The sequence below is a fragment of the Thalassophryne amazonica genome, chromosome 9 (genome assembly GCF_902500255.1).
Source record: "Thalassophryne amazonica chromosome 9, fThaAma1.1, whole genome shotgun sequence".
NCBI classification, from domain to species: Eukaryota; Metazoa; Chordata; class Actinopteri; order Batrachoidiformes; family Batrachoididae; genus Thalassophryne; species Thalassophryne amazonica.
This window is the reverse complement of record NC_047111.1, coordinates 110,782,946-110,795,000: the sequence shown is the minus strand read 5'-3', so window position 1 is coordinate 110,795,000 and position 12,055 is coordinate 110,782,946.

The window sequence follows — 12,055 nt, the reverse complement described above, 5'->3', positions numbered from 1 at the left end:
TTCGCCTGTGGGTTGGCTTTGAGTGAGGAGTGGTCCACCCCTCCCGTCGGAATCTCTTTGTCTGAGAACGTCCTGAGAGACTGACGCTTTGCTTGATCAAAATTTTTTCAAAAACTTTGAGGCACATCGAAGTGGACATCATTCGAGAAATTCAGCTGGTTTTCTGTGAAAATTTTAACGGCTGATGAGAGATTATGGACTGTTGCTGTCGCTTTAAGGACTTCCCACGGAGCGGGACGTCGCGACACGCACTGAGCCGCTGCTGTCTGCCTGTTTCGAGCTGAAAGCTTCCAAATTTAAGCCTCTGTTGACCCAGGACGTCATGAGAGAACAGAGAACTTTCAGAAGAGGTCGGGATCAGCAGTTTATCCGGACATTCCACTGTTAAAGGAGATTTTGTAATGAAAGAAAGTGCGGACGGGTCCGTGCGTTGGGATGCAGCCAGCGCCGCACACAGCCACAGGAAAAACACCTCTGTTGGAAGCCTTAAGGACAAGTTGGAACATGTCCAGCAGTTAAACAATTTCTCAGATACTCACTCAACTGAAAGCCATCAAAAGCTGCCTGGTTTTTACAAATGGTTATTAATTAACCAATGGACGTGCTTCTTCCTCTCATACCCTGTGTGTGTGTGTGTGTGTGTATTGAATGAGAAGTTTAGATCATCGTGCGTGGGGGTACATGGTGCTGTTGTAGTGTTTACCTTTTCCTATAGCTCCTGGTTTAGAGCTGTGCCCGAATGTTGTCTTGGTTACACTTGGTATCAGAGTGCAGCATTTTGTCTGCTGCGAGGGTCCTGCCTCCTTGCATACTTATGTTTTCTTCTGTTTTTATTTCCTCATGTTCTTGGTATTTCTTGTTATTTTCATATCTGAATTATTTGAAGTAGTGTTTTCTTCTGATGTTTTCTGTCTATAAGGTTTCCTCGTGTGCTCTTACAGGAATGGCACTTTATTCTTAATTTATTCATGACCTGGGTTTATTTTCTATAGTTCATTCATTCATTCATTTCATTTATTATACAGGAAAAAGGTTAAAAGCACAATTGCGCATTACCCTAGGCCTGACTCAGTTAAAACTGTTTTACAGCAGGTTCCAGTTTTACACATAAACCTACACACAAACAATTCATTTCAATCATGTGGACAATAAACCTAACATGTACAGCACACATTCATAAAATCATAAATACATAAATAAAAAGATAAAAAGATCAGACAAGTGAGAAAGGTAGATCAGTGGTTACACGAATAACTATTCAATAAATCATCTCTGTAAGTTTTTTTAAATAGTGTCTCTGAGCTGATAGTTCTAATGCCCAGAGGGATATCATTCCACACCTTAGTATAGATGTAGAAGAATGATCTTTGTCCATAAGTGTTTTTATAAGAAGGGACTTGGAGCTGTTCCGCCGATGTTGATCTGGTGCTCCTTTGAGAGTTTGTAGTTGGTACTAGAGCCAACAGAGCTGGTGGCAGGTTGAAGTTTTTTTAACTGAAAATAGAATCTAATAGCCATACTGCTTATATAGTTGTTGAAGGTCAGAGCATTTGATCTGGACAGAGCTATACAATGGTGGGTCCAACCTGGAAGTTGACAGTGAATTTTAAAAGCTCTGTTGTACAGTCGAGCCACAGGATCAAGAACATCATTTGTGGTGAGAGACCATATAGGCAAACAATAGGAGATAGAGGAGAGGACTACAGCATGGAGGTACGTATGAGAAACAGAGGTTGTCAAATATGGTCTGATTTTGTTGTAGACATACAGTTTTTGTTGCAGTTTCTTGGTCAGAGAGTTGACATGTTCTTTGTAATTAAGATGAGAATCGAAGAGCACACCAAGATATTTATAGGTTGTTGTTATGTGCAGTTTGTAATTGGAGAACATGACTGTGTTGCACATTTGGAGTTGCTTCCTGGGGGAATGAAAATACATACATTCTGTCTTTTTCATGTTAATACTAAGGTGGTGATCCGTTAGCCAATTTTGGAGTGTTTTGAGATCAGATGACAATTTAGCATTTACAAAATTGGGGTTTGAGTTGGAGTAAAAGAGTACAGTGTCATCTGCATACAATAAAACATTAGAATAATTGCATATAAGTGGAAGATCATTAATATAAAGAAGAAACAGTAATGGACCAAGAGTACTCCCTTGTGGTACACCGATATTGTATTTAAGAGGACGAGATTTAGTTTGACCAATTTTGACTATTTGAGACCTGCCACTCAAATAGGATGTAATCATTTCAAACACACTTTGGGACAGCTTAAAGGACTGAAGTTTACTTAGTAAAATGAGATGATTTACTGTATCAAATGCTTTATGGAAATCTATAAAAACCGCACCTGTAACCTGTCCTTTGTTTAATGCAGAGCGTATATGTTCAGTGAACAGTAGAAGAGCAGACATAGTGGAACGCTTGGACCGAAAACCATACTGAGAGTCACTGAGCAGGTGGTTGTTCTCCAGGAAGTTGATAAGTTGATTATACAGAGTCTGTACTGGTCTGTAATTTGAAATGCATGTAGGGCTGTCTGATTTAAATATGGGAATGATCAGGGCAGTTTTCCAGGAAGATGGGAACACAGAGAGTCTAATACATAAATTGATCAGATGGTGAAACAAAGGTACAAAGCTTTCAGAGTGTATCTTCAGGAAGTTCGTTGTTAAGCCAGTGACATCCCGTGTGTGAGAGTTGTTTAAGGATTGAAAAGTGGCAGATATCTCTTGTTGGGAGACTTCTGTAAAGGAGAACAATGGTTGAAGACCTGTCTGCACTGTTGTAATATCAGGAGATGTGAAGACAGAGGATAACTCCTTTACAGAGGATATAAAATAATCATTAAAAGCACTTGCAATCCTTTCGTGTTCCGTGACAAGGTTACCATCAATATTAATTTGAATTTTATTTAAGTTATTCTTTTTATTGTTTCCTGTTATGTTGTTAAGTACTTGCCATAGCGTTTTTGGATTTGAGCCAGCTTGAACAATTAAGTTTTGAAAATATGTCATTTTGGATTTGTATAATTCAGCCGTGCATTTACTTCTAATTTGCCTGAATTGATATTTACTCTCTGGCGTTTTGGTTTTTCTATATTGTTTCAAAGATGTAGCTTTTTGTTTAAGAAGTTTAATTATTTGGGAGTTAATCCAAGGTAATTTATTTTGCCGTTTTATCGTTCGGACAGTTGTATATTTTGTAATTACAGTTTCGATTTTCTCATGAAAATTAATTAAGATTTGATCAGTGTTTCTAAGTTGCATTTCATCTGACCAGTCATTATTGTCAATCTCTTCGTTTAATCGTGGTAAATTAGAGTTTAGTACTTTGGTCACAGTTGGATGACTAGCATGACCTTTTTTATTCTTGGCTTTTTTCCTGATTACATATGTAAGGAAATTATCAGAAATAGCAGTTTCTACTATACCAGAGAGAGTGAATTTGGAGGGTTGAGAAGTAAAGATGAGATCAAGCACAGAGCTGCGTGTTTTTCCAATTCTAGTTGGGTTTTTGATTAACTGAGTAAGTCCAAGTTTGGTTGCAAGAGCTTTTAATGGTTTAGATGAGCTGTCATTCCAGTCCAGATTTAGGTCTCCAAGTAAAATCAATTCCTTTGTATTCACTAATTTTAATATATCAGAGAGTTGAGACACATATAGGTTCAGATTTACATTTGGAGGTTTTATCCGGCTCGGTGTTGACAACTGGCTGGACACAAATGCAGAACACAAACTCACTGAACTGTAGGCTTAACTCTTTTACTGGGTTGAGTAGCAGGGGTCGGTACACGGTAAGCCAGTCAGACAGGAGCAAAAGTACAACAATCATCAGGCAAGAGATGTGGTCGAGAAAAACTAGCAGGTGGTCAAAAACACAATGAGGCAACACGAAGCAAGGCAATGGTACAAGAAAAGGCTGGAAAGAAGGCTCTAGGCACATCGATCTGGCGAAGGACCAGAGCAAAGAGAGAGTCTTAAATCCACCCAAGTGACGAGCAGCAAATCAAGGACAGGTGTGAGGGGACGTGACTAGAACAGGGGTGTGGTCAGACAAAGGGAAACGCCCACCACCAAAAGAAAGACAGAGAGAACCCAAGCAGAAAGCAACAGGCAAAGAGCCGACAACCCCCCCAAAAATAAGACAAAATACACAATAGAACAGAGCACAAACCCAAAACCTGACAGTACCTCAAGGGCCGACCCCCGATGGCCCAGGAGCAGAAGGATGAGCAGCATGGAAGTCCCGGATCAGAGCGGGGTCCAAAACAAAACGGGAGGGAATCCACGACGGCTCCTCTGGGCCGTAACCCACCCAGTCCACCAGGTACTGGAACCCCCGGCCCCGCCGCCGAGAGGCCAGCAGGCGCCACACCGCAAAGGCAGGCCCACCATCCACGAACCGAGCGGGAGGCGGGGGAACGGCAGGAGGGCACAAAGGGCTGGACCTAACAGGCTTGAGATGGCTAACATGGAATGTGGGATGAACTCTCATAGACCTAGGGAGACAGAGACAGACAGACACAGGATTAATAACCCTGGACACGGGAAATGGACCGACAAACCTGGGAGCCAATTTGTGGGGCATGCCACGAAGAGGCAGGTGATGCGTAGACAGCCAAATGCGTTGACCCACGGCATAAGCGGGTGCCACAGACCTGCCCCGATCAGCAGCCTTTTTATACTCTGCAGACGAACGGAGAAGTGCCTTCCTAGCCCTAACCCTAACCCGGGTTTGTCTGCATCGCAGGATGAGACTCAGGGCGGATGGCACCGGGGAGTGCAAGTCTGTGGATGAAAACAAAGAAGGTGGGTGACCATACACTACGTGAAAAGGAGAGAAACTGGAAGAGGAAGTGGGGAGACTGTTATGCGCCAATTCTATCCAAGCCAATTGTGATGACCAGGTAGTGGGATGCTGAGATGAGAGGATCCGGAGTCCCTTCTCCAACTCCTGGTTAAGGCGTTCGGTCTGCCCGTTGGCCTGGGGATGGTAACCAGAGGTGAGACTGGCGGTGACCCCGAGCAAGCGGCAGAACTCCCTCCAGAATTGCGAGACGAACTGAGAGCCGCGGTCAGACACTATGTCTTGTGGAAGACCATGCAGTCTAAAAACATGAATTAACAAAGCTTCAGCAGTGTCTTTCGCGGAAGGTAGCTTGGCCAGGGGTATAAAATGAACCATCTTAGAGAGTCTATCCACTAGTGTCATTATCACTGTGTTGCCCTTTGAGGGCGGTAAACCGGTAACAAAATCTATGGTTATGTGTGACCAGGGGCATACAGGCATGGGTAACGGCAATAAGGTGCCCACAGGGGGGCGCGTGGATGTCTTGTGCATAGCACACACTTGGCAGGCGTTAACATATTCAGTTACGTCGGACAACATACGTGGCCACCAAAATTGTTTCTTGATCATGTACCCTGTTCTCTTGATACCTGGGTGGCACGAAAACCGGCTGTCGTGCGCCCAACAAATTACATCACCCCTAAAAGCTGAGGGCACAAATAATTTACCTGGTGGACACCCGGGGGGGGGGGGGGGGGGGGGGGGGGGGGCACGGTGCATCGCCCTGCGCTGCTTTAACCCTGGATTCAATGTCCCACGTAATGGCGGCCACAAAACATTTATCCGAGAGGATGGTATCGGGGCCCTCGGGCATGTCAGAGGTGTCCCACTGCCTGGACAGTGCATTCGGTTTACCGTTCTTTGATCCTGGGCGGTACGACAAAACAAAATTAAATTGGCTGAAGAAGATGGCCCAACGGGCCTGCCGGGCATTTAATCTTTTGGCCGTGCGCAGGTACGCAAGGTTTTTGTGGTCAGTCCAGACCAAAAAGGGTTCTTGTGTCCCCTCCAACCAGTGGCACCACTCCTCCAAGGCCACTTTTACCGCCAGCAGTTCGCGATCACCAATGCTGTAGTTGCGCTCAGCCGAGGTAAGCTTCTTAGACAGGAAAGCACATGGATGTAATTTAGTATCAGAGGCCTTCATTTGGGAAAGCACTGCCCCGACTCCCACATCAGAAGCATCAACTTCGACCACGAACTGCCGGGCGGGGTCAGGAAGGAGTAGCAGGGGGCCGTAGTTAACCGTTGCTTTAGGTTTCCAAAAAGCTTGGTCACACTCGGGGGTCCAGAGGAATGACCGCAGTGAGGAAGTTAAGTCATGTAACGGGGCTGCAATCGTACTAAAGTTACGAATAAATTTGCGATAAAAATTCGCAAAGCCCAGGAACCTCTGTACGTCCTTGCGATTGCTTGGGACAGCCCATTCTCGAACTGCCGTGATTTTCCCAGGATCCATCTGGATCTCGCCCTCCGAAATTATGAAGCCCAAAAACGAAACTGTGGTGCGGTGGAATTCGCACTTCTCGGCTTTGACATAAAGATTATTTCGGAGCAGGGTCTGAAGTAGAGCACGTACGTGAAGCTTATGGGATTCATTATCGGGAGAAAAGATTAAGATGTCATTGAGGTAAACAAAAATGCATTTATTCAGATACTCCCGTAGCACGTCATTGACTAAATTTTGGAACACTGCGGGAGCGTTAGTCAGAGCAAAAGGCATCACCAGATACTCGTAGTGACCGGAAGGAGTATTAAACGCAGTCTTCCACTCATCCCCAGAGCAGATTCTCACCAGGTGATACGTGTTCCGCAGCTCGAGTTTGGTGAAGATCTTGGCCCCCTCTAAAAGTTCGAATGCGGAGGACACGAGCGGCAAAGGATACCGGTTCTTTACAGTTATTTCATTGAGGCCCCGATAATCTATGCAAGGGCGGAGGAATTTGTCCTTCTTTTCAACAAAGAAAAACCCGCCCCCGCCGGTGAAGACGATGGACGGATTAAACCTGCCTCGAGGGATTCTTGAATATATTCATCCATTGCAGCACGCTCTGGAGCCGAGAGGGAGAATAATTTTCCCCGTGGAGGAGTAGCCCCCGGAAGGAGCTCTATTGCACAATCGTACTCGCGGTGGGGGGGCAAGGATTTAGCTTTAGATTTGCTAAAAACAGCGCCTAAATCATGATAACAGTCAGGAACACCTGCAAGATCAGGAGTAGTACTACACTGAGTAGGGACAGGCTGTATCAGACAGGAACTCTTGCATGTGGGCCCCCAAGCCTCGACTTTCCCCTTGGTCCAGTCTAAACTTGGCTTATGGCATTGTAACCAAGGATGCCCCAAAATTACCGGTTGAGTCATATTGTCAAAAATATGGAAACTAATGGATTCTGAATGGTTTTCTGACATAATCATACAAACTGATTGGGAACAGTGAGTAATTTGGCCCAGCTCATGGCCGTCCACCGCATGCACTGCCAAAGGGCGTGAGAGCTTATATAATTTAAGGCAGAGGGACCTGGCAAAAGAAGACAGCAACATGTTAGCATCAGAGCCAGAATCAATGAATGCAGGAATAGATAATGAGGTGTAATCAGAAACCAAATTAACAGATATCTCATTCTGTGGGGAGGCAGAGGAAATAGAATTTTGACTCACCCGCAATACCGCTTTCGGCCGCGTTGGGGCACCCTTTACAGAACAATTGGTGACCAAATGACCTGACTGTCCACAGTAAAAGCAAAGTCCCTCCACTCGGCGTTGCTCTCGTTCCTCAACTGTCAGGTGGGTCCTCCCCAACTGCATGGGCTCCTCCAGACCACTGTAGGGCGAGCTGGAGCTGGCCGGGTTGAGAGTGCTGGCGCGAACGGGAGGTGTAGACGAGTGCTGGGCGAGGAGACGCGCCTCCCGGCGTGGCCGGTCCGACAGCCGTCGATCAGTCCTGATGGCAAGCGCGATGAGTTGATCCAGATCTTCTGGCAAATCGATTGCGATTAACTGATCCTGGATATGGTCGGCCAACCCCTGGATGAAAACGTCGTGGAGTGCCGCCGGGTTCCACTCACTTTTCGCCACTAGGATGCGGAAGTCTATCGCGTAGTCGGCCACCCGGCAGTTGCCTTGTTTCAGCCTCATCAGAGAGTGCGCCGCCTCGCGCCCCGGGGAAGTATGTTGGAATACCTGCTGTAAGGCGCTGGTGAATGCTGGCAGAGAGGCGCAAGCGGCTGAATTATGGCTCCATTCTGCCGTGGCTCGACCAGTAAGGTGAGAAATCACAAACGCTATTTTTGTTCTATCTGTTGGAAACATGGGTGCCATCAGTTCAAAATGTAATTCGCACTGAGTAATGAACGGCTTCACGTCCCCGGACTCTCCGGAAAAATGTTCTGTCCGGGAGAGCTGGTTGCAAAAACTCGGAGTGGCTAAGGAAGCTGATGGGGCGGCGGACAGTCCCGTAAGTGGTGGCAGTAATGGGAGCCGCATCAGTAGAAGCCTGATGTTTCATGGTTGCTAAGAGCTGCTCCATTTGCAAGCTCACGGAGGACATGAATGAATCCTGGCGCTTAGCCAACTCGCTAAACCCAGAGGCGAAAGCAGCAAGCTGGTCCTCCTGCTGAGCTAACTGCTTACTGTGGTGGCGAACCACCAACTGGTATGCGTTTGTGTCTGCTGCGTCCATTGTTGGCCAGATCAGGCTCGGTGTTGACAACTGGCTGGACACAAATGCAGAACACAAACTCACCGAACTGTAGGCTTAACTCTTTTACTGTGTTGAGTAGCAGGGGTTGGTACACAGTAAGGCAGTCAGACAGGAGCAAAAGTACAACAATCATCAGGCAAGAGACGTGGTCGAGGAAAACTAGCAGGTGGTCAAAAACACAATGAGGCAACACGAAGCAAGGCAATGGTACAAGAAATGGCTGGAAAGAAGGCTCTAGGCACATCGATCTGGCGAAGGACCAGAGCAAAGAGAGAGTCTTAAATCCACCCAAGTGACGAGCAGCAAATCAAGGACAGGTGTGAGGGGACGTGACTAGAACAGGGGTGTGGTCAGACAAAGGGAAACGCCCACCACCAAAAGAAAGACAGAGAGAACCCAAGCAGAAAGCAACGAGCAAAGAGCCGACAATGCCCCCAAAAATAAGACAAAATACACAATAAAACAGAGCACAAACCCAAAACCTGACAGGTTTATACGTTACTATAATTGTAATTGCGTGTTGATTTGTAAAATTTATAACTAGCTGCAGTGACTCCGAAGCAGTTTCAATTTTTGATATGGAGTGCGCATAATTTTGACTTACATAGAGCGCCACTCCACCTCCACATTTACCAATACAGTCTTTCCGATACAAACTATAGTTTTCAAAGGCGAGAAAACAATCAGAAATTTCTGGTGTTAGCCAGGATTCACTGATTGCCATTACATGGGCTTTAGTTTGTGCTAGTATAATTTTCAGTTCACCTATTTTTGGTGCAAGGCTGCGTATATTTAGATGACAGATTTTGAGACCTTTGCTTCTACTAAGCTGGTATAAAGTTTTTGGATTTTTCCTGGAATGACAAACTCATTTACCCTTCTTTGGATTGGGACCTGGTTCTGTACTATAAAAAAGGGAAGTACAGGAGCAGAGTCCAGTTTTATGAGGGGGGCACAGTGGTGCAACAGAGTGGGAGTAGGAAATGATAGGTTTGGAGGTGTACATTCTGTGATAGATGTGTACATTCCAGCACTAGTAAGTGTATAAAAGTTGACATAACTTAAAAAATACATAAAAAAAAGTGGGATAAATACATTTGAGTCAGGACCTGGGTTAATTTCAACATTTCCAATAAATAAGATAAATAACAGTAGTCTAGAAGCAGTTGTATTGCCTACCAGCGACACTGAAATAAGCTTAGATTTGTATGACTTACTATGTTTAAGATCAGTCACCCACTGCTGAAATAGAATAGTATGTGTGGAAAGGGATACTGCCGGGAAAGAAGAGGTTAGTCCAAGTGTAACCCGTCGGCCTTCGCTGCAAACTCAGGGCCAGAGCAGTGATTGAAAAGACTGATAGACTAGGGGACACATAGCCTTCAGCGCATCCTCGTCGAGGGCCACCTCTCCGGTGTTGGTTACTAGCGGTACTAACTCTCCTGTTAGCTCCGCTGGTGTTGGGAGCCGCTGGACTGCTGGGCACGTAGCCTTCGACGCGACCCCGTTAAGGGCCGCCTCTCCGGAGCTAGCTGTTAGCAAAGCTAACTCTCCTGTTAGCTCCGCTGGTGGTGAGGGCCGCTGGACTGCTGAGCACGTAGCCTTCAACGCGACCCTGTCATAGGCAGCCTCTCCGATGCTAGCTGTTGGTGGTGCTAACCCTCCTGTTAGCTCCACTGGTAGTGGGGGCCACTGGACTGCTAGGCACGTAGCCTTCGGCGCGACCCCGTCGAGGGCCGCCTCGCCGGTGCTAACTGTTGGTGGTGCTAACCCTCCTTTTAGCTCCGCTGGAGGTGGGGGCCGCAGGACTGCTGGGCACGTAGCCTTCGGCGCGACCCCGTCGAGGGCCGCCTCTTCGATGCTAGCTATAAGCAGTAGTAGTTCGTCTGTTAGCTCCGCTGGAGGTGGGGGCTGCAGGACTGCTGGGCACGTAGCCTTCGGTGCGACCCCATCGTGGGCCGCCTCTCCAGAGCTAGCTGCTAGCGGTGCTAACGCGCCTGTTAACTTTGTATCGCTGACTGGACTGGGGGACCAGTGTAAATTCCCAGAAAGTAACAGGAGTGTCCACCCGCTGAACACTTTCGAGGACGGCGAGTTGTAAATTCTCGGCTTTTGGCTAGTGGCCATATAGCAGGAGGTACTTGAAAGCAGAACATAAGTGACAAGGACTGCAGCTACACCGGTGTCTCCAAAGACCACACCGGCCGCCATCTTGACTCTGGCCTCTTGACTCAGTTGTTTTCTTGTCTTTTGAGACTACTGTGAGCCTGGGTTTATTTTCTGCGTTTTCTGTGTTCCTCACATGCTTTGGTTCTTCCTGATTACTCACACCAGAGTTCAATTAACCCAAATGTATTTAATCACATTTGTTTGCTCTTTGTGGGCTGTTTGTTTCTGAGAAGCTCAGTTTTCCAGTCGCCTCATCTCCAATGGTTTGTAAGTGTCCTTGCTGTCTCTTTTGGACAGTAGTTTTATGTTATGGACTTTTTGCACTCTGTCTGTTTTTGTTTTTGGTCACTTGGATGTTTTTAGTTTTTGTCTTTGATGACACTTGTTTCTGGTGCTGAGATTTTGGAGCCTCTGTTTGTTACCTCTTTTTGAGAAGAAATAAAGTTTTGTTTTTCACTTAACTTTTGTGTCTCAGCTACACTGCATTTTGAGGTCCAACTCACTTCCTGAGGTTTAAAACCATAACAATAGGTATATGATAAAATCGCTATCAAGTTGTTTTACCAATGAATATGGCTTTATACACCCTTCAGAAAACCATACGTAAAACAACTTGATAACTGATAATATCTCCCCACTGTTGCTTCCAAAATTTTTCATCATCTTTGCTAGAGTGTGTTTCTTGTAGAAATAAAATATTGGCTTTAATCTCCTTACAAAATAAAAATATGACAGTGTTTAACAATATTCTTAATACCTTGAACATTTAATGAACACAAATGAACAGACATACCAAGCTTAACTTATTATACAAGGTCTCTTAGATAATAAACCGACCCTTTTATTTATTTTTTTTTAACTATATGGATTTGAATGACATGCGATTACACCAATCATGCTTGAACCCTCGTGCGCATGCGTGAGTTTTTTCACGCGTGTCGGTGACGTCATTTCCCTGTGGGCAGGCCTTGAGTGAGATGTGGTCCCGCCCTCTCGGCTGAATTCCTTTGTTTCACACGCTGCTCCAGACGGAGCGCGTTGCTTTATCAAAATTTTTTCTGGACCTGTGAGGAATATCCGAGTGGACACTATTCGAAAAATTAAGCTGGTTTTCTGTGAAAAGTTTAACGGCTGATGAGAGATTATGGGGTGTTTCTGTCGGTGTAAGGACTTCCCACGGAGCGGGACGTCCTGCAGCGCTTCCAGGCGATGTCGTCGGCCTGTTTCGAGCTGAAAACATCCTAATTTAAGGCTTAATTCACCCAGGACATCGTGAGAGAACAGAGAAGATTCAGAAGAAGCCGGCATGAGGAATTTATGCGGACATTCCACTG